General features: G+C 35.4%; 1 protein-coding gene across 2 annotated transcripts in view; it reads left to right on the top strand.

The window, feature by feature from the left end:
- The window catches only part of RIMS2 (regulating synaptic membrane exocytosis 2), a 574369-nt gene that overhangs the window by 78610 nt on the left and 473178 nt on the right, over positions 1-22581 (top strand). The window lies entirely within an intron of this gene.

The raw sequence follows: 22581 nt of genomic DNA, 5'->3' as shown, positions 1-22581 counted from the left end.
TAGGCCTATGAAATACTAGACTGCTGTACACCTTTAATTTTTATTTTGTCTCATCTAATTGATTTAACTGGTCTGCTTCTCTCCAGTGTCAGAAAGATTTGATTATTACAATTTTGTAATATATTTTAGATTTGGTGAGGGCAGATACCCTTTATTTTAACTATTTTGATTATTTCAATTAATATATTAGCCTTTTATTTCTTATAAATTTTATTATTTTGTCTAATCCTATAAAATACTTAGTAATTTGATTTGTTTAATACTATCTGTGGCCTAACTTGGATTTTTACATAGATATAAAATAACTATATAATAATTTATTTCTTCCTTTATTTCTGTAAAAACTTCTTTATTGCTGTATTTAAGTAAGTCTTATTTATGTCTTAGGAAGTTAATTCTCACATATGTAATGCATTTTATTACCTTAAATTGGACTTCTTTTTCAAAATCTGGATGGTTACATGACAGAGTTAAAGTCTAAAAAGATTTCTACAACCAATATTGGATTGAAAGTGCTAAAATGAAATTTAATGGCATCAGATGTAAAATCTTCCAGTTTTGATATTGATTCTTTTGAACCTAAGTACAAGATGACAGAGGTACAGATACATATTAATGCATCTGAAAAAGATTGGAGGGATGGTGTCTTAATGCACTGCTAGTGTAATATGAGTGATTAATCTGATGTAGAAATCTAAAAAGCCTGTATAAACCTAGTCTATAACAGCAAAAATTCTGTTCCAATGACTGAATTCAGAGCAATTATCATCTGACTGTTCTCACATTTGTAGTTTTGCTTTCAAATTTTGTATTCAAACAAGGAAGCTATGTGGTGCAATGGATAGAGTGCCAAGCCTGGAGTCAGGAAGAGTCATCTTCCTTAATTCAAATCTGGCCTCAGAGACTGATTAGCTGTGTGACCCTGGGCAAGTCACTTAACCCTGTTTGCATCAGTTCCTCATCTGTAAAATAGCTGGAGAAGGAAAAGGCAAACCACTCTGATCTCTTTTAATACGGTCACAAAGAGTCAGACATGACTGGAAATAACCAAAGAACAACAAATTCAAATTTGGATAATATATTTAGAAAGGTGACCAGTATGAGAAGAGCAGAGTGATGAAGATGATGATGGAAGATGAGAATTCTATTGAATGCTGTCCTAGTCACATCCCATCTATTCAATTCTGTACACCACATTTTTGAAAAGGTATTAATAACCAGTAGAATGTCAAAGGGAGAATAGCAGTAGCAGCAGCAGCAGCAGCAGCAGCAATAAATAACATGGAGCACTTATGGTTTGCAAAAGACTTTACATATATTATCTCATTTCACCCTGTGAGGTTAGTGATTGAGATCATGCCATATGAGGAACAGTTGTGCAACTGATGATATTTATTTTGAAGAACAGAAGACAGTGGAGGACAGGACAGCTGTTGTAAAAATATTTCAAGGGCTTATGTGGAATATGGATTAGATTTTGATGCATTGTATTTTTCTACACACACAGATACACACACATATTCTATAGATACTATATATATACAATACATACTACATATATACGTATATAGTATATGTGTATGTAGAATTGATGTATATGTGTGTGTCTACACACATACATACCAGTTTTACAGATGGGGAAACCAAGGCAGACAGCAATTAAGTGATCTGCCCAGGGTCACATAGCTAGTAAATGTCTGAGATCACATTTGAACTTTATCTTCACTCCACTACAGTTATTCACTGTACCACAAATGTCTCTAGAATTAAGAGCTGTGCATGGAACTTACAAGGATGGAAATTTGGGCTTAATAAAGAAAAAAAAATCTCAATAGGATATATACAGAAATGGAATGGGCTGCTTTTGGATATAGTAGCTTTCATTTCACTGGATGTTGTGAAGCCAAGTGGTTGACATCTGATTGTGTATGTTGCAGGGGATTCTTATTCAGGTATGTACCAATCTATCTGGCCTCTGATATTCTTTCCAGCTCTGAGATTCTGTCATTGATTTCTATCTCTTTCTGGTTTATTTGAGTAATGTACAATAATGCTTTTGATTTTTGTGGGCTTTGTTTTGTATCCTGCTTTGCTGTAACTATTGTTTGTCTTGCTTATTTTTTTTATTACCTAGATTTTTCCAAGTAGAGAATCATATAATTAGCCAATAGAGATACATTTGGTTTCTGTCTGTCAACTATTCCCTTAATTTCTTTTTCTTGTCTTTTCGGTATAGCTATAATTTATATTAGCATGTGAAATAAAAGTAGAGACAGCTGTATCCTTCCTTATTCTGTCATCTTATTGGAACAATTTCCAAAGTTTCTTTACAAATAATGCTAGCTCTTGGTTTTATATACCTGCTTTTGTTCATATTAGGAAAAGTTCTCTCTGTTCCTATGATTTTTAGTCTTCTATAGTAATAATATAAATGAATTATTTAATTTTATGTCTTTTATTTAGGTATTATAAAACTATTATTTGTATTAATGATTAGTTATACTAGGTATTTTTAATATTGAAATATAATCAGATTTTTCATATAAATCCAACTCGTAATAATAATTTTTAAAATAGTCTTAAAGTTTAAAATAACTATATCAAGATAATGAGTACAGTTTGTCCATACTTATCTTTCCCTATTATGATCCTCCCTGAATTTGTTATTGCAATTATATTTGTGTCTTGGAAGGAGTTTGATAAGAGTGTTTAATATCTCTCCTTTTAAAAAAGTGCTGCTGAAGATTTGTGCATGTGGGAGTGTGTACGTGTATGTGTGTGTGTGTGTGTGTGTGTGTGTGTAAAGAATATACTAAAGTTTGCTGGTTATGTTATTTGTTGTATTAGCTAAGAGAATTTATTTTGATTCTCAACACATAATATTCCAGCTTTTTAAAAATTTCTCATTGTTGTTGAATGGTCCCATGTAATTCTTCTAACTGGTGCATCTTGATATGTACAAAACCCTTTATAAGGTTTTGTTCTTTGATACTGAAGCTCTTAAAGTTGGTGCTCCATTAATCTGCATTTTCCTCTCTGTTGCCAATTCTCCCATGTAGTTTTTTAATGAGATATCTTAGAATGTGGTATTCAGAGTGTTTGTTTTATTGTGTTTTTTTTCTGTTAAGTAAATTTTTTTTCATTTGGTTTCACTAAGCTCTGTCTTTATTGTCTGTTGCTTTGATTCACAGAGATCTTGAGCACTGAGTTCTTATTATTTTGCTTTATTTTTCTTTTTCTTTGCTACTTGTTGATCGACAGCTATCTTTTGTGGTCTCATCTCTATCATTTTCTTTTTTTAAAGCAAGCACTACTTTACTAAGATTTTCTATCATCTATTCTAAATCATTGATTCTTTTTTTTCTTTCAAATTCTAGTGAATTGAAAGTTTCAGAGTCAGTAAAGAACTGAGTTTATGTTCCACCCCAGGACAACTCTGTAAGATTCACTTGCAGAGTGGTTGCTAACCTGTGTTGGTGAAGGGCAATTTCTCACTGAGAGTATTCCATACAAAATCATAGTTCCAGTGAAACCATAGTATTTAAATCTTTTTTACTTAGGGGCAGCTAGGTGGTGCAGTGAATAGAGCACTGGCCCTGGAGTCAGGAGGACCTGAATTTAAGTCTGGCCTCAGACACTTAACATAAAAACTAGCTGTGTGACCTTGGGCAAGTCACTTAATCTGAATTGCCCTCCAAAAAGCAAAAAAAAAACTTTTTAAATTTCATTTTCCTTTAATTTTTTAAAATTGATTTTCTAAGTAGCTCTGGAGGTACTTGAAATCATCTGTTTCTCATTCCTAGGTAGGAGAGGAGGGTCAAGTTGAAGTGTTGTTGAAGTATTATTTCTTTTTTTTTTTAGAGATTTTTATTTTTTAATCCTATAGTATTTATTTAACTAGAGTCTCTTTTTTGGTTACTCATTCTTCACTTCCTTTACTATTTTTTCCTGTAAGCCTTTCCTCATCAGAACTTCTTTCTTCTTTTCTCTCTTTCTTCCTTTACTTTATTTTGGTATGTTTCTTGCTGTTTTTATAGGATTAAGGGGACTTGGGCTTAGTTAGATATGTACACACACTCATTCAACTTTCTACTTTATGAAATGTCCTTCCTGATAATTTTACATAGGTGAGAAAGAAGGCATACAGATCAGTTATCATCAATGTCATACTTGCCTTTTTTTTTTTTTTGGTGTGGCAAAACAAAATCAGGATGTTTACCATCCTTTTGAAATCATAACCCTTTTGATATGTTGAGAACTAATCCCTTTGTACTTTTATTTATTTATTTATTTGAATTTAGCACAGATTTCTTATTTAGGTACTTTTAGGATCAGGGAAATAGCAGTTAGGTGGTATAGTGGATAAAGTATCCTATGTAGAGTCAGGAAGACTCATCTTCCTGAGTTAAGAAATGTCCTTAAACACTGTCTGTGTTTCCCTGGGAAAGTCACTTAAACCTTGTTTGCCTCAGTTTCCTCATGTACAAAATAAACTGGAGAAAGAATGGCAAACCACTCTAGTATCTTTGCCAAGAAAACACCAAATGGAATCATGGAAAGTTTTATGACTGAACAGCAATAAAAGGATCAGTGGATCATAAATTTAAGGCTAAACAGTATCTTAGGGTTTTTTCAGTTCAGTTCTCATTTTAGAGGTAAGCAAACTCACCAGAGGCTAAGTGATTTGCTCAAGAACTTAATAAATATACATGACAAGGCTGAAACCCAGGTTCTGTGACTCCTTGTACAATGATTCTCTTCTTCTTCATGCATTCTCTGTTAATGAGGGTCCTACTTCTCTGACTAAGCGCTTCATTAAGAATCACTTCTTAAACCATTCATTATAAATTGAACAAGGAGGAAATATAACTTATTTTTAGACTGACATTTTGCTACATAATGCTAAACAAAATATTTATTATGGCAAAAATTAAATAATTTGCTTCATGTAACCTCAAGAAAATACCTAAATATTTTCATGTTAAATTATTATTACAATGAGTACATTAGTGAGTGAGATTTACAGCTGAATATAAAAGGAATGATGAAATCATTAGAACCCTGGGAATGGAAATCCATTAATATGCTATTTCTTTCTTACTATTATTTAATCAGTCTATTATTATCTTGTTGGGGTGGGGGAGGAAGCTTTCTCCTTAGAAATACTATTAAGTTGATAATACATGGTGTGAAGTTGGTTTGTAATTTGGAAATCCATTAATAGAATGTAAAATAACTGAGATTAAAATATCTGCATGTTAATTTATGAAGTTCAGTAATTGTTAATAAGATTTATAAATGTTAACAAAGAATGCTTTTTATAGTTTTACTGCATTTAACTTATTTAAGAATTGATAATTGTTGCCCTTCACAAAAGTATCATTCTGTTCATTTTGGACAAAATAGTATATTAAGCATCTGCTTGTAGGTAGAAATTTAGCATATTATCAAACATGACTTGATCCTTCAATGAAATCTGCCCAAGTGCTTTATAACAATTAGAGCAGAGCAAAAATGAAAAGAGGCTCTCTCCAGAACTAGTAAATTCCCTGTGTTTAGAGTTCTTTAAACAGAGGTTGGATAACCATTTGTTAAGAGTGTCATAGAAGAGATATATGGTTTTCATAGAGGATGGTCTCTAAGATTCCTTCCAACTCAGCAATTGTGTGATTATATTTCAAAGTATGACAGATTTTAATTAGGGAATTACTTAGGGAAATTTAATTTAGTTAAAATGTCATTGAGAACTTTTATAGCTAATCTCCCTATCCCTACCCCCCCCAAAAGAAGAAGATAATAATGTCACAACTATATAGTTGTCGCTTCTGAAATTTCCCTCACTCATTGGCTTACAGAAATCTATCCTAGATTTGAAGTACTCTATAAGTCAACATTTTTGCATTTATTCTTATCCTGTCAGACGGCAAATTAATTCAAAGCAAAACATATTTCATCAAATAGCATAACATATAAAGTGACAAGAAAAGTTTTCACTATGCACACATGGAGTATATACGGCCACATAATCAATGAGAATTATCCATTTTTGTATTTATCTATGCATTATCTACATATTTACCTATCATGTATCTATATGTCCAAATCTATGTATCATCCATGTATCTAGCTTATCTATCATCTGTCTGTCTGTCTATCTTTCTATCTAAGTATACTAAGAAAAAAACTGAGGAAGAAGAGAAAGAATAAATCTAACATAAATTCACCAAAATTGTTCACATTCCACTTCCTAAGCAGTTAAACAAAATTTGAAACATAGATTTAAACAGAAAAAATGAGATTTTGGTGATTCTGATCCCAACATTATTTTTAACCAATTATGTAACTTTTGACATTTTACTTACTTTCTCCAAATTTCAGCTTTGTCGTCTGTAAAATCAGACTGGATTTGATCATTTTTGTAGTACCCTCCTGCTTAAAATCTATGATCCCTATGCCAGAAACTAATTAGATACAAAGATAAATATTAAAGGGTTCTGGTCCTTACAGAACTTACAGTCTAGTAGGAGAAGGAAGACACGTATAAACAAATAGAAAACTACATAAGTATGATTATACCTAAGCCTTCATGAAATTTTTTTATTTGTGCAGGTCATAGGAGATGTAGTCAATCCATGTCAATCAAATTATTCCTCTAGGGGTGGCTAGGTGGCACAGTAAGTAGAGCACTGGCCCTGGAGTTGGGAGGACCTGAGTTTGGATCCAGCCTCAGACACTTAACACACACACACACACACACACACACACACACAAACTAGCTGTGTAACCTTGGGCAAGTTGCTTAACCCCAACTGCCCTCCAAAAAGCAAAAAAAGAAAAAAATATGCCTCTAATTTGCTTTTTGAAAGTTCTATATAACTTTACATAAATGTTCCTCAAAAATACTTTCTGTAAAATCTATATAACTACAAATTAATTTTTATATAACTAATAACCTAAAAGAAACAAGAAGAGAGGGGAAAAAGGAGGAAGGAAGAAGGGTGAAAAACAGAAAGAGAGCTATACAGGGAGGGAGAGAGAGAAAGAGACAGACAGACATTTAAAGTCTTTAAGGGAAAGTTTAACAGGATTTACATATCAACATCCTTTTACTTAGGGCAGCTAAGATGCTCAGTGGATAGAGCACCAGGCTTCTAGTCAGGAAAACCTCAGTTCAGATTTGGCCTCAGATACTTATTAGCTGTGTGACCCTGGGCAAGTCATTTAACCCCCAGTTTCCTCCTCTGTAAAAAAATAAAATAAAACAAGCTAGGGAAGTAAATGCCAAAGTATTCAAGTATCTTTACCAAGAAAATCCTGAATGGGGTCATGAAGAGATGGACATGACTGGAATAAGTGAACAACAGTAGCAACAACAATTCTTTTATTTACTCATATCTTGATATAATCAGAAACTGCTTTTGCATATAGACATATATATGTATATATATATATATATGTGTGTGTGTTATGTATGTGTATATACACACATATATATGTGATCTTGTATGTATCACATATATATCATCGTGTGTGTGTGTGTAATTTTGAATTATTTTTCATGCTACTTTGAGTTTCTCCCACTTCCAATTTGGAGCATTCTAGTTTGGGCAACCAAAGTGGTTCTGTAATCATAACACTTTAAACCTTCATTGTTTCTCTAGGACTCTGAGGCAGCTTTTTTCTTTCAAGATGAGCTTAATATATAATCATATTTTCTAAAACATACACCCAAAATACGTATATTATGTTCTCTTTTACTTACCGGTTTAATATCAAGTAGTTTAGATTCTCAGATGGAATTCTCAGATTTATAGTTTGGCATAGGGACAAATTGTGACAGATTCTGGATCATATATTTAATGATAGTTTAAAAATTCAATTAAATAATTCAAATAAATGTAGAAGTATATGTGTAGGAAGGCAGACTGATTTGTCAGGTTAAAGGACATTGGTAACCCTGGAAAGGAAAATAGCTTATTCAGACTGGAGGCGAGAGTGGTATGTAGCTATTTATACTGATTATTGTAGTCATCAATTCAGTTTTTAGATAACATTACATTTTCAAAGCTTTGGCTAAATAGTTAAATCTTTAAAGAAAGTTTGTGCTGTGACTCATTTTTTTTCACTTTCTTATATAACTGTTCTTTCACTTCTAAAACTTATATTATATGTACTTTTAGAAAAAAAATGATACTATATATGATGTCAGTTATATATCATAATTTAGAGTCAAATTACATCTGATATCTCTCTTGTTCGTGACCTTTTGGCTTTGCTCCACCAATCACCTCTGTACCCTCATATATTTACAGCCTTTACTTTTCTATTAGTATGTTCCATTGAATTTACAAATACTAAGATATACCCTATTCACAAAGAATTCAACTAAACAAACAAAATGACTGTTCCTTTGAGCCTGCTGCTCTCTCAAGCTTTCAATCCATTTCTCCCCATTGGACTTTCTTCCTCTACTTCCTTTCCATCCACTCATCCTATCTTGTTGCAGACTATCTTCCTTTCTTCCCTATTCTTCTATTATTCCAGTAGCTTTTTCCAAAGTTTCATATCTTAGAAAAAATATAGCTTCTTTTTAAGCATTTGACATTGTGAACCACCTCTTCCTTTTCAATTCTCATTTCTCCCTTCCTTCCTACGACAATGAGGGTCATGCTTCTTCTCCTACCTCTAGGGTCACTCTTTCTGTGTTTTCTTTTCTGGCTTTTTATTATCCTAATGTCTATTAATGCTAATGTGTCTTATATTACATTCTCTTTTTATATTCTCTTTCTTAGAGATTCATCTACTTTCATGGCTTTTAAAAAAATCACCTATGCATATAACTCCAAAATCTCTCTCTCTGTGATCAATCTTTCCTAAAAGCTCCTGTCTTATACTTCTAACAGCCTCACATCAAATGTAACATGTTAAAATCTGAATTAATCATCCTCTCTTCTCCCAGTTTTCTCCTACCCCTAATGTTTTCATTGTTCCAGGCACTCATACTAATAACCTTAGTATCATATTTTATTCATTGCTCTCATGAATCTAATCATTAATCATGTCTTATCAATTCTAATTTTGCGTTATCTCTTGGATGTGTGCCTTCCTTGTAGCTTCCACAGCAACCGTTTTTTTTTTTTCAGGCCTGTATTACTTCTCTCCTAGATTATTGTTTTTGTGTCCTAACTGATACTTCTGACTCACTTATCCCCTCTCTAATCCATCTTTTTTTACCATTTCCTAAGGAATATTCCTAATGTACCACACTGTCAGTCTTTACTCAAAACCTTAAATAGCTTCCCATAGTTACCAAATAAAGTATAAACTATTGATCCAGACATTCAAGGTTCTCCATAAAATTACTTTATAAAAATTTCATCTATAATTTTTTTCTCCAATTGACTATTAAATAAACTAAATATGTCCAAAAGTGAACTTGGTATCTTCTCCTCCAACCCTTCCCCCATTCCAAACTTCCCTGTTCCTGTCAAGGGCACCAATATAATCCCAGTCTCACAAATTCAAAACATAGATGTTATTCTCACTTTCTCTCATAAGTTATATCCAAACTTTTGCTAATGCCTGTCAATTACACCTTTATAAAAATCTTTTAAATCCCTTTCTCTCCTCTGACACTGCAACCACCTTTGTGTAGGTCTTCATCACTTCATACCTGGATAATTGCCATAACATGCTAGTTAGTCTGCCTTTCAAAAGTTCTTCCCATTCCAGTCTGTCCTCAATTCAACTTCAAATTGATTTTTAAGTGTAGGTCTGATCACATCACTTTGCCTACCCCCACCCCCATATCAGTAAACTCCAGTGACTACCTATTACCTACAGGATCAACTATAAAACCCTTTAGTATTTAAAGTTTTTTTTAATCTAAACACCCCCCCCCTTTCCTGGTTTTCTTACACCTTAGTCCAGTTTGCTCTGCATTTAACTAGTGCGTAAATAGTTATTTGCAGGCTCCCTCATTAGATTGTTAGAGTCTGTTTTTTTTAACCTTTCATTGTATTTACTACCTTTCTACTTCCTTTCAAGGGCACGACCAATAATCCCAGTCCCACTAATTCAAAACATAAATGTCAATTATATCTTTGTAAAAAATCTTTTGAGTCCTTTTCTCTCTTCTGACACTGCCACCACTTTTGTGCAGGTTCTCATCACTTCATACCTGGATGATTGCTATAACATGCTAGTTAACAGTGCTTGCCACATAATAGACATGTAATAAATGTTTATTGACTGTCTAAAAAGGTTACACAAATGCATACTCAAATATTATAGAATTAAGATGTATTGTTTACATTAAAACTCAAACTCGAGTCTAACAATTAACATTAAAACTATGTAAAGACAGATGGAATAACAAACTAATTTACATTAATCTTTAATTTTGAAAATCATTTATTTTTATATATTCTGGAAAATGGGTGCTGATGTCCTTAGCTCTATAGATATTCTATGAACTAGAATAGTCCAGAAGGCTTCAGAGATTATCATTATAAAATTTTACGGTAAAGTATTATGCTTCCCTATCTGTCCTTTGTTTGTCACTTTCCCTCTTCTTGGTATCTTCCGTACCTTCAGTATTTTCATACTATTCCCTCTTCTTACCTAGGGTACCTTTCTTGGGCAGTAGTAACTACTCTGGACATCTCTCTTCACCTTTTCCAATAAAAATCTTCTTTGAGATACCATTCAACAGGGAATGATTTCTGATAAAATGCCCATCATCAAGAGTTTTGCATTTTTCAAGGAAAGATGTTGCCAATTCAGAGACAGGGATCTTTAGTGTCCTAATGTTAAAGATCAATGACAGACCCAGCAAGAGATATATTTAGGAAGGAGGGAAACTTCTTTGTACTTCATGAAGCTTATAATGCAACTTCCCAGCATTTTTATTTTAAATCCATCCACCTTCATTACCTTTATCAGTAATCTTTTCTATATACTGAAGGTGTTGTCACTATACTAGGAGCTAGAGTCTCTGAATAGAGATAAATTGGCTGCATTATCACTTATGTTGCCTTAATTTGAAGTTTATTGACTGTCTGATATAAAATTCCTTTCTTTAGTTTGCCAAATAACATTTGTTTGACTGATAAAAACAATTCTCAAACTGCAGCATGAAACATACATTTTTTATCAATGAAGAGCTTGTTTTATATTTTTCTGTTTCTCCATTATTTATTTTTATGGGCTGGTTTCAGCTTTCTCTTACTGCCAAATGGTAAAGCAGATAAAACTTTTCTTTGACACTGCTCTCCATCCTCATGCTCCCTTATCCCATCCCATTGCACTCAATTTTTCTGTCTATATTTTGATGAAATTTTAGGGCAAAAACTTTTATATGTGGTCCTGATATTTTAAAAAGCACTTGGTATAGTACCAATGATAACCCAATGCCTATCCCTTCCTGTCCCCTTTTCATCTATTCTACATCTTCTTCAGTGTCTTCACCTTTTGTTGTCCCTCTAGCTTCTTTTCCTTGATTAGATCCCTATCTCTGCCTTCTTCCTCTGATATTCTCTCTTCTGTCCTCCTCTTCCTGATAGCTTCATTTTTTCTTAGATGGAAGGTAAAGTTTGGGACAGTGGGGAGAGGGGAGAGTGACTAAGAGAAAAAGGGAAATGAAATATTAGAGAAAGTCTAGGGAGTATTTCTTTTATTTGTTCCCTGAATATTTTCATGATTACAGAGTATGCATGTTTAACTTTTTAAAAATGAGATCTTAGAATTTACTTATTTAAGGCTAAGGTAATATCCCATCTGTGTTTTAATTAAAACAAATTTGAGGTTTTTTGTCTATTGGCACAAGAAATTCTTCCAGAGTAACTATATAAGTTGTCAACATGTCTTGCCTTTTCTGGGACAGTTTCAATTTTGAAAAAAAAATAAATTTATGAAGATTTGCAAAAATAATATACTTTGTCAGATCTTGTGTCCTGATTTTTAATTCTGAAAGTATGAACTTAATTTAACTATATATGACTTTCTTCTCTTTTTGTGAATTTAAAGAGAAAAGGGATTAAAGGCTACTCCCTTGAACTTCTAAGAAATTTTATATTCCCTGGGGTTCAGTCTTGTCATTCCTGACCATCAAGGCATGACAGCCATCAGCAGTAGTTTTCTTTTTTGATCATAGTACCTTGGAGATATAGTTGAGGAGTGGTGAACATAGTGAGAGATGGGGGGAAATAGTTCCCATTTGGCAACAGGGAATTTGGAATAGGGATACACAGGAATATGGATGGTAGAGCTAGGATGAAGTATTAGGTGACTAAACTACAAGAGGAAATGGAGAGGAGTCTCCCATTATTGAAGGTCAAGTGGAGGCTGGACAATCACTTGTCAGGGATATTGTTGAAGGTAGGATATCCTTCAGGAATAGCATATCAATACTGATAGAATAATACATGTGAAAGTAATTTGTAAAATAACAACAAAGATCTATATTATTTTGAAGAAGTAGCAATTCTTCTAAGCAACAAGTAGATTTGAACAGTGGCTACTTGGAAATGATATTCTGCTTTTAATGTTTAACATAGAAAAATAATTCTTAATGGTGTGACTTTGGGGTCAAGAAGGAAGGTAAGAATGGCTTTATGGCATTTGGGGGTGAGAGTGGTGAAGGTAAAGGTAAAGAACTATTTTGGTTCCCTTTATATTCATTCATACCCTGGGCTAGTAGTAGTGTTAGAAGAAATTTCATAAAAGATTAATGCACTGGATAATGAGTCTGATTTTTTTTTTTTGCTTTTTGGATGGGGGAAGGCAGGGAAATTGGGGTTAAGTGATTTGCCAAAGGTCACATGCCTAGCAAGTGTTTTGTGTCTTAGGTCAGATTTGAAGTCAGGTCCTCCTGACTCCAGGATCTGTTCACTGCACCACTTAACTTCCCCAGTCTGATGAATTTAAAAGAACTCGGAACTGAGTTGTCTCACAACTAACTATCTTTGGGAAGGATCTTTGTAAAAATTACCCATTTTTTTTTGCTGCAATGTTTACAATGCTTTTAGTCATTTCCAATTTTAGGTGATTTTTATATTTTCTTTAGTTCTTTAGTCTGTTCTGTCATTATGAAATTATTTAACCTGCCATTTCACTAGCTCCATCCCCTAGCTTAGGGCCCTTTTCCTTTGACCCTTCTCCTATCTCCTGCTCTGACCTACATTTCTTCTACTTCATAATTAATTGTTTGACTTGTTATAGCTATCTTCTGAGATCATTTAACTCTTTCATTAGAGTATGTAATTTTAATTAAATTTTACCTAATTAAATAAACCCAATGCTAACTCTGAGTATTTTCAAGGGATAATCCTGGTACAGTTTTATATCTACATAGAGTAAAAAAAAGCATTATGATAATCTTGTTCACCCAAGAGCCACTTGTGTAGGTTAACATACTTTGTTATCTAATGTGGTTGAGGAATGCTATGCTTTGGTTAATCCCTTCATTGTAGTTTTATACACCATACATAAGATAATAGATTTTGAGCTAAACGGGATCTTAAGAGACCATCCAGTTCAACCCTCTCATTTTTTATATGAGAAAACTGGTGATACAGAGGTCAAGTGACCTGACCAAGCTCATAGTGACAGGATTTAAGTCCAGGTATTTTGACTTCAAAACTATGTTTTCCACTGTGCTACTCTAGTTATAGCTTAGAATTTTTTTTTTTAAAGAAGCAGGATATAGGGGCAGTGTAATAGTAACTGAATTTAAAGATCCCCCTGTATTGGCTTGGTTTTTGGTTTGATTGTGTTAAAACCCAGAGCTTGTGAATTCCACTTGTGGGATGGACTTGTGGACATGAAAAGAGAGTGCTGAACTGGGAGGAGCTGGTGAAATAAATTTAGAGAAACAGAAAAGAGAGAGCAGAAGAACTTTTTGGAAGCAGCACCTTTGGAGGCAGAGAGAGACTGAGAGGATTGCTGAGGGCCACTTTGAATTGCCCAGGACTTTTGAGAGCTGCCACCCAGAGCTGCCAAGGACTGAGGAAACATGGCTGTTATGCTGGTACTTTGTCTGTCTGTTTTGATGTGTTTTGCCAGATCTGTCCACTGGTGAAAGACAGTCTGGTTGTTGCAGAGGTCTTGCAACCTTGCTGTTGGTTCAGAGCTCCTGAGACTGTAATGCAGACAGAGAGTGAATTCTGTCCACTGGTGAAGGACAGTGCTGTTGTTGCAGAGGTCTTGGAACCTTGCTATTGGTTCAAAAACCCTGAAGAAGGATTTTCTTGTTGTATATTTACAGAAATCCTGGAAGGGGGTTTTGCTAATGTTTTCAGGGGTCCTAGGACTGTTCTGCAGACAGATAATGAATTAATGAAGACACTGGCAATGTATCTTGTGGCCTTGCTAGCTTTGTCTCCCCAGGAACAAAGATTGCTGAGAACTTGCCTCATGTCAAGATGAAGAAAAGACCTCCATTTGGGTATTAAATGCTGTGCTTAAGCTTTTTGTAACTCTGGGGTAGATTCAATTGTGATCCAAGGGTGGGGAACTTTTGACTTTTTGTGCTCTGTGATTAAACAAATGAATGTACTTTACTTATGATTGGAAACTAATCTCCATTTGAGAAGAGGGGCTTTGTGATGGACTAAATGAATGTACAGCCTAGGGGTGGAGTAGTATTTAGAAGAGGGATTTTGTGATTGATTAAATTAATGTAATGTCCAGGGTTGGGGTAGTACTTAGAGATTATTGAATCACACTTAGTAAATGCTGTATTTTGAATGATGTCATATTTTGATCTTCTCTGTTCTTAACTTTTCACTGAATAAAATGGAGAGCACCTATGCTGGTATTTTGAACCTTGGGAAGTTGCCTTTGCTTGGCATTACAGGAGGCCAGGTGGCGCAGTGAGTAAGAGCACTGGCCTGGAGTCGAGAGACCTGGGATCAGTTCTGGTCTCAGACACTTAACACCCACACAAAATAACTGGCTATGTAACCTTGAGCAAGTTACTTAACCCCAATTGCTTAAAAAATAAAAAGTAGGATATAATGGAATGCATAATATATAAGCAATGCAAATCTTTCTTTGATGATTCAGAACTCCTTTCAAGATATTAAGAGGTTTGCAGATTATCATTATGATCATTAGTTATTTCTTCTTATTATCTGTGTGAAAAAGTGCCCATAACATTAGTTCCAGTTAAGAGAATTTGTGCTTCCCTGGGTTTGTTAAATAGCACAATGAGATGCTAAGCACCTTACATAAATAGGTCATTGATAAGCAGCCCCATTTACATCAATGACTCCAATTAGATACCAGAACTGAACTGGGATGGGTTCCAGGAGTTCTCTGAAGGACATAATATCAGGTTCCCCTGACTTTAGGGTGTGGATGGTTATATTCTATTAATGACATGATAGGGAAATACCATCCATCAGGGCAAATTTATGTGGAACATGTTTGTACAAAGAAAGATGTCATGGAATCATGGGTATAGAGCTGGAAGGGAGGTCACAGACCATTTATTGCAATATATTGATTTTAGAGATGAGGCAACTGAGGGCCATAAAGATTAAGTGACTAGCTCAGAGTAATACAGGTAGTAAATATTAGAGGCAAGCTTTGAACCCAGATCTTCTGACTTCTTTCCAGCACATGATGAAGAGAGAAGATGGAAAGTCCTATAGGGGGAGTGGCAAGTAGGTTAGGATACCATCTTCCTACCAGTCACTCAGGCTTTCAACCTTAGTATCACATCATTGTCTCTTCATTCACATTCACTCCAAATATCCAATGTGTCATCAAATTCTGTTATGTCTTCCTCAGGACATCTCTCTTATATGTTACCTTTTCTTCCTATACACAGGAGAAAGTCTGGTGCAGATCCTTATCACCTCTCACTTAGACTACTGTAATATAGTCTTCTAGTTGGTCTCCCATCCTCAACTTGAGCCCTACTGTAATCATCTACTAAAAGTAATGATTTTTTCTAAAGCATACTTATGATCAAGTTCTTCCCCTTCCCCAATCCCCTGCCACATTCACAAGCTTTCCCATTCTAGCCCCCTCTACATTATCAGTCTTCTTACCCAGGTGGCCCTCCTCCCTCTGCCCCCTACTACTTGTGAACCAGTGACCCTGGCCTCCTTTATTTTCCTTGAACAAGATACTCAATTTCTAGACTACAGACATTTTCTCTGGCTGTCTCCAATACCTGGAATGCTCTCACCCATCATCTCCATCTCTTGGCTTCTCTTGTTTCCTTCAAGTACCAGCTAAAAATCCTATCTTCTTCAGAAAACCTTTCCTCATCCCCCTTAATTCCAGTGCCTTTCCATTTATTGATCTCCTCCAATGTATCCTGTATGTAGCTTATTTGTAGTTTGCCGTTTGCATGGTATCTTCCCCCTTTGGAGAGTTTTCTTTGCATCCCCAGCACTTAGCATAGTACTTGGCACATAGTAGATGCTTAGTAAATATTTATTGGCAGGATGAGTGACTTCACAACCCCAGCCTCTTCCTACCTTTCCAGGTTTCTTCTGTTTTCTACCCTTTCACTCACTGAAATTGGCCTGTTTGTTGTTCTTTGCATCATTGTTGCTGTTCAGTTGTTTTTTGGGCATGTCTAACTCTTTGTGATAGTGATGGCAATTGGAGGTTCCCCTGTATTGGCTTGGTTTTTGGATTGATTGTGTTGAAGCCCAGAGCTTGTTGATCCCACCTGTGGGGTGGACTTGTTGATGTGAGGAGGGGGTCCTGAACTGGGAGGAGCTGGTGATGTAGATTTGGAGAGACACAAGAAAGAGGCAGAGGAACCTTTTTGGAAGCAGCACCTCGTGGAGGCAGAGAGAGAGACTGAGAGGATTGAATTGCCATAATGTACTGTAATACCCAAAGAAAGGCAATTTCCCAAGGTTCAGAATACCAGCATAGGTGCTCTCCATTTTATTCAGTGACCAACCAAGAACAGAGAAGATCAAAACATGACATCATTCCAAATACAGCATTTACTAAATGTGATTAAATAATCTCCAAGGACTACCCCACCCCAGGACCTTCCAATCATTCAATCAATTACAAAGTTCCTGGTCTAAATACTTCTCCACCCCTAGGCTATACCTTCATTTAGTCCACCACAAAGCCCCTCTGCTCAAATGGAGATTAGTTTCCAAACATAAGTAAAATACATTCATTTGCTCAACCATAGAACACAAAAAGGTCAAAAGTTCCCTACCCCTGGATCACAATTGAATCTACCTCAGAGTTACATCAAGTTTAAGCACAGCACCTAATACCCAAATGGAGGTCTTTTCTTCATCTTGACAGAGAGGCAAGTTCTCAGCAATCTTAGTTCCTGGGGAGACAAGGCTTAGCAAGGCCACAAGATACATTGCCAGTCCCTTCATTAATTCATCCTCTGTCTGTAGAACAGTGCTAGAACCCCTGAAAACATTAGCAAAACCCTCTCCTAGGATTTCTGTAAACATACAACAAGAAAATCCTTCTTCAGGGCTTCTGAACCAACAGAAAGGTTCCCAGACCCCTGCAACAACAGCACTGTCCTTCACCAGTGGACAGTATTCACTCTCTGTCTGCAGGACAGTCTCAGGGCTTCTTAGCGAACAGCCAGGTTCCAGGACTTCTTCAACAGGACAGTCTTTCACCAGTGGACAAATCTGGCAAAACAACATCAAAACAGACAGACAAAGTACCAGCAAAACAGCCATGTCTCCTCAGTCCTTGGCAGCTCAGGGGGCAGGTCTCAAAAGTCCAGGGCAATTCAATCCTCTCAGTCTCTCTCTCTGCCTCCACGAGGTGCTGCTTCCAAAAAGGTTCCTCTGCCTCTTTCTTGTGTCTCTCCAAATCTACATCACCAGCTCCTCCCAGTTCAGGTCCCCCTCCTCACATCAACAAGTCCACCCCACAGGTGGGATCAACAAGCTCTGGGCTTCAACACAATCAATCCGAAAACCAAGCCAATACAGGGGAACCTCCAATTGCCATCACTATCACACTCTTCATGTTAACATTTGGATGGAAATTATTTCTTGGCAAATATACTGGAGTGGTTTGCCATTTCCTTCTCTGGCTCATTTTACAGATAAGGAAACTGAGGCAAACAGGATTAAGTGACTTGCCAAGGATCACATGGCTATTAAGTATCTAAGGCCAGATTTGAACTCAGGTCTGATTCCAGGCCCAATGCCCTATCCATTGCATTACCTACTGCTCCATATCCTGCTGCTGGATCTTTGAATAGGCTGTCTTCCAGGCCTGGGATATTCTCCCTCCTCACCACTTTCTCTTGACCTTTCTGGTTTCCTTCAAGATTCAGCTCAAATTCTACCATTCCCTTTGAGATTTTCTTTCCATTTACGCTGTATATATCTTGTGTCTACAACGTTTTTCATGTGATCTCTCCCCATTAGAATATGAGCTCCCTGAGGGCCTGGGTAAAGTTTTTTGCTTTTATTCATATCCTTAGCCCTTAACATAGTACCTGGTATATAGTAAATGCTTAAGAAATAATTCTGAACTGACAGACTTAGATACATGTTATGGAGAACAATGTGTATTCAGCATGGGAAGGTAGGTCTGAATCATATTGTAAAAGACTTTAAAAGTAAAGTAAAGGAGATCATGTTTTATCCTAGAGACAAGAGGGAGTCACTGGGATTTCTTGAGCAGGGTAGATGGCTGAAACTTTGCTTTGAGAATACCAATTTGTCTGCTAGTGAGAGGATGAACTGAAGAGGGAAGAGACTAGGGGTATAGAGATCAATTAAGAGGCTATTTTAATAGTCCAGGTGATGAGATCCAGAACTATGGTGGTGGCCAACTGAGTTGAAATAAGCCTTGGTACAGGTGAGATCAACAAGACTTAAAAACTAACTGGATAAGAGGGATAGGTGAGAGTGACAGGTCAAAGACTTTGCAACTGAGGTTGCAAAAATGGGAACAAGGGAGAAATATTTAAAGGGAGTGATCATCCATTTAAATTATAGGAGAAATTAATAGATCAAAAATTAATATTGTGTCAAACACATGGGCTGTTGGGGAAAATTATTGGCTCAATAATGAACATACAAATCTATCCCACATGTATACTGTTAAATGAAAATAAAATCCTTCCCAACAATTCTGAAATATAGAAAATGCATTAATTCCTAGAAGGAATTACAGTAGATTAATACATATCCTAGGACCATGCCTTGTAACGAGGTCACAGGGATATTTGTAGGAACAGAGAACAAAAAGGATAAAAGGAAAAAAACAAGGTTTTCTGACCTTCATGGGAAAGCCAGACTAGAGATCAAGGTTGTGTGGTTCCTTTTTCATAATAGAAAAAGCAGAGAGAAAGATCAAGACTGGGGAAAATTTTTCAAAATACCTTTCTGAATCCTCTCTTACTTTTGGCCAAATCTGCACCTAATAATGAGCTGTCTTCCCCTGACACAAGACAGTTCCTTAACTACTTCTTCGAGGATAAACCAATTTCCTTGTCTACCCACAATGGAGCCTATTATGAATTAAAGTCTGAATTTAGTCCCAAAAAAAGATTTCTTCCTTAGTCCAATATTTGTGACTTACTAGAGATCACAGTTACAAATAAAAAGGGACCTACTCTGTCCATAATATAAAGTCACCTTCCTGATCCCATGACCTATTGAGAATACTTTTTAACTGACTGGAATTAAGTAAGGAAGAAGCATTCAAAGAACTAGAAAGTTTCAATTACTCCTTATGATACTGACAAGGTTGGAGACTTGAGGTAGGCCTCATATACTGTAACACTTCTCCATTGCCATCTGGGTAATCCTTTCCTATAATTTAAGCTATATTGCATAATACTATCAATTTTAATGTTAACCTGGCAGAAACAATTATATTTTTGGTTATTATTATATTAAAATTATATTATATTATTATATTAAACATTTATAAGCAAAATAATAAGAATACAGAACTATTAATCAATTCTTTATTAAAATTATTGCATGAATTGGACCCATTTTATCAAGAAAATTAGGACAACCTGGGTGCCACACTGGGACCTCCAAAACAGAACAGAAAAAGAACCCAAGAAAGGTCACAGAAAATTGAATAAATTCCTTTTTGGAGGAGTTTTATTAAGATTTAGATAGAAATTTCAGTTTGAAGAGTTAAGAGATTTTGTTTTTAACCAATTATGTTATAGATCTTTCAAAGTTATTTATTTAAAAATTATTAAGAAGCAAGGTGGTGTATAGATGTAACACAACTGCTATCCTTAAGATATATGATAATAGGGAAGATAGGATATACATAAATAAGCATAATAAGAGGTAGAATGTGATAGAGGAAGAGGACAGATCAAGACAAAAATCTTAAGGAAAACTTGAAAAAGAGATCAATTTGCTTTGGGAGACCTGGGAAGGCATCATGGAGAAGGTGGTACCTAAGCTGAGCCTTGAAGGAAAAGAACAGTTTTAATACATGAAAGGAAGGAATGAGGGTGTTCTAGGTGGAGTGAATGGCTTATGTATTACAGAAAGAAATGCGGGAAAAGAATGAGTAACTGCTAGTTAGTACTCTTTAGATGTGATGCTAAATGTGTAAAAGGAAAGGGGGTATGGTGAAATTGAGCTCAGAAAGGGAGGTTAAAACTAGACCATGGAGATCCTTAAATGATTACATAAGGAACTCATATTTTATGCTAAGTCAATAGGAAACTATGGAAGATTTTCATGTGAAGTGGGTACATAGATCTGTATTCAAGAGAAAATTTTTTGGCAAGTGTGTGAAGGATAGATAAGGGAAGGGAAAAACAGGAGACAGGGAGATCAGATCAGAAGTTACCTAATTTAGGAAAGAAGTTTAGGGAAGGAGTAATATAGCCTTGAATTAATCTGAATGAATAGAAAAAGGTGTATTGGAAGCAACAGATATCATATGGGTATGTTGAGCAGTATGGGTGAGGGATAAGGTATTTCCATGGTTTGAGCCTTGGTAATTGGGAGGATAGTGGTGAAATAGGGAAATTAGAAGAAACAGGGAATATTCTCAATGGGTAATTAACAGGTGAGACATGGAATGGAGTAGAACAGGAAGAAAAGGCATGGATTTGTTGTTTAGTCATTTCAGCCATGTCTGACTCTTTGTCACCCCATCTGGGGTTTACTTGGCAAAGATCCTGGGAATATAGCCACATAAGTGATTTCATTATAAAAGATAAGGTTCTAAATTATGACCCATATAGGTGAATGAATGAATGGATTAAAAATAATTTATTAAATACTTACTATGTGTGAAACACTATGCAGTATGCTAAGCACTGGAAATAGAAATTAAAATAGGAGATAGTTCCTACTCTCAAGGAACTCATTGTCACATTGAAGGAGACAGCACATATAGAAGGGTTTAGCTACAGTGGTTTGTAAGGTACAGTGGCAAGGCAGGTGATGATGCATCTTCTTTAGTGTCATTTTTGTTAATAAAACTACACCCCTTTGTAACCTGGAATCATTTAACAATCTATGTTTTAATAATGAAAACTTTCTTTTCTGAGTCTTCAGTAGCTATAGTTGATGATATGGCAGGGCTTATAGTACTTGCAGAAACAGCTGTCTAGTCAGGTCTTTACAGGGTTTGCTCCTCTGGACAATTATGATAGCATGGCAGTGGCCAGAAGGGCCCCATTATTTCTATGATTCTTGGCCATAGGGTATGGAGATGGTTTCACTGGATTAGAGGGTAGTTAGTGTTTGAGATGCAGATGGTAGTTTGTTCCAACTAGCTCATGTGGCCTCTTCTTTACCCTGGCTGGGTAATATAGTCTGTAGATTGAAATAATGAATATTGAAGAGATCGAGGAACTGTGAGATTCCAGTATTAGGAGTCTTCTACCTGATATTGTGGAATCTTCCACCTGATAACTTGTAAAGATAATATGGGGCTAGACTAAAGATGGCAATTCAATTTGCAAAGTTGAAAAGCACTATGAGAGTATCGAGATTGGGAGATATTGGTACAACAAACTCCCTTATTTGGGGGTAGGCATGGTGGAAGAAAGAAAGATATATAAGAAATTATCTATGGATGATAACCCAGCATGGCATTTTATTTCATAGTCTAGTAATTCAAAAGTAGATGATATTGCTTTTGCTAAATGGAACTTTAAAACTTTATTCTATGTTGTGACTAGTTAAAAGAATTAAATATGTTAGAGATATTTTAGTTGTTTAGATTTTTATAACAAAAACATGTGAAAGGGAAATTTTATCTATCTATAATGTCAGTTGAAGTAAAAATAAAAAAAATAGGTTCATGGACCCTTAGTGATGAAAGGGACCTTCTTATTCAAATTTATTCAAACTCTTCATTTTATAGCTTGAGGAAACCGAGGCACAGAAAAGACTTGTCCGTGGAAATAAAGTTTGTCAGAGAGTTGGACTGGAATCCAGGTGATACTTCTAAAAAGTTGTGAATTTTACATTGAGAGACCACATCTTTCCCTTTAGGAGATAAGAATATAAAACCAAAGATTCGATCAACATTCATTATTTATTCATTAAGTTCCCATATGAATACAGAACTATAATTGTTGCTTAGTAATAGCTTTTATTGTTTAGA

Source organism: Petaurus breviceps, unplaced genomic scaffold (assembly GCF_028583685.1).
Source record: "Petaurus breviceps papuanus isolate PSGF00001 unplaced genomic scaffold, PetGlider_PUasm1.0 98, whole genome shotgun sequence".
In the NCBI taxonomy this organism is placed as follows: domain Eukaryota; kingdom Metazoa; phylum Chordata; class Mammalia; order Diprotodontia; family Petauridae; genus Petaurus; species Petaurus breviceps.
This window is presented reverse-complemented; position numbering and strand designations above follow the sequence as displayed.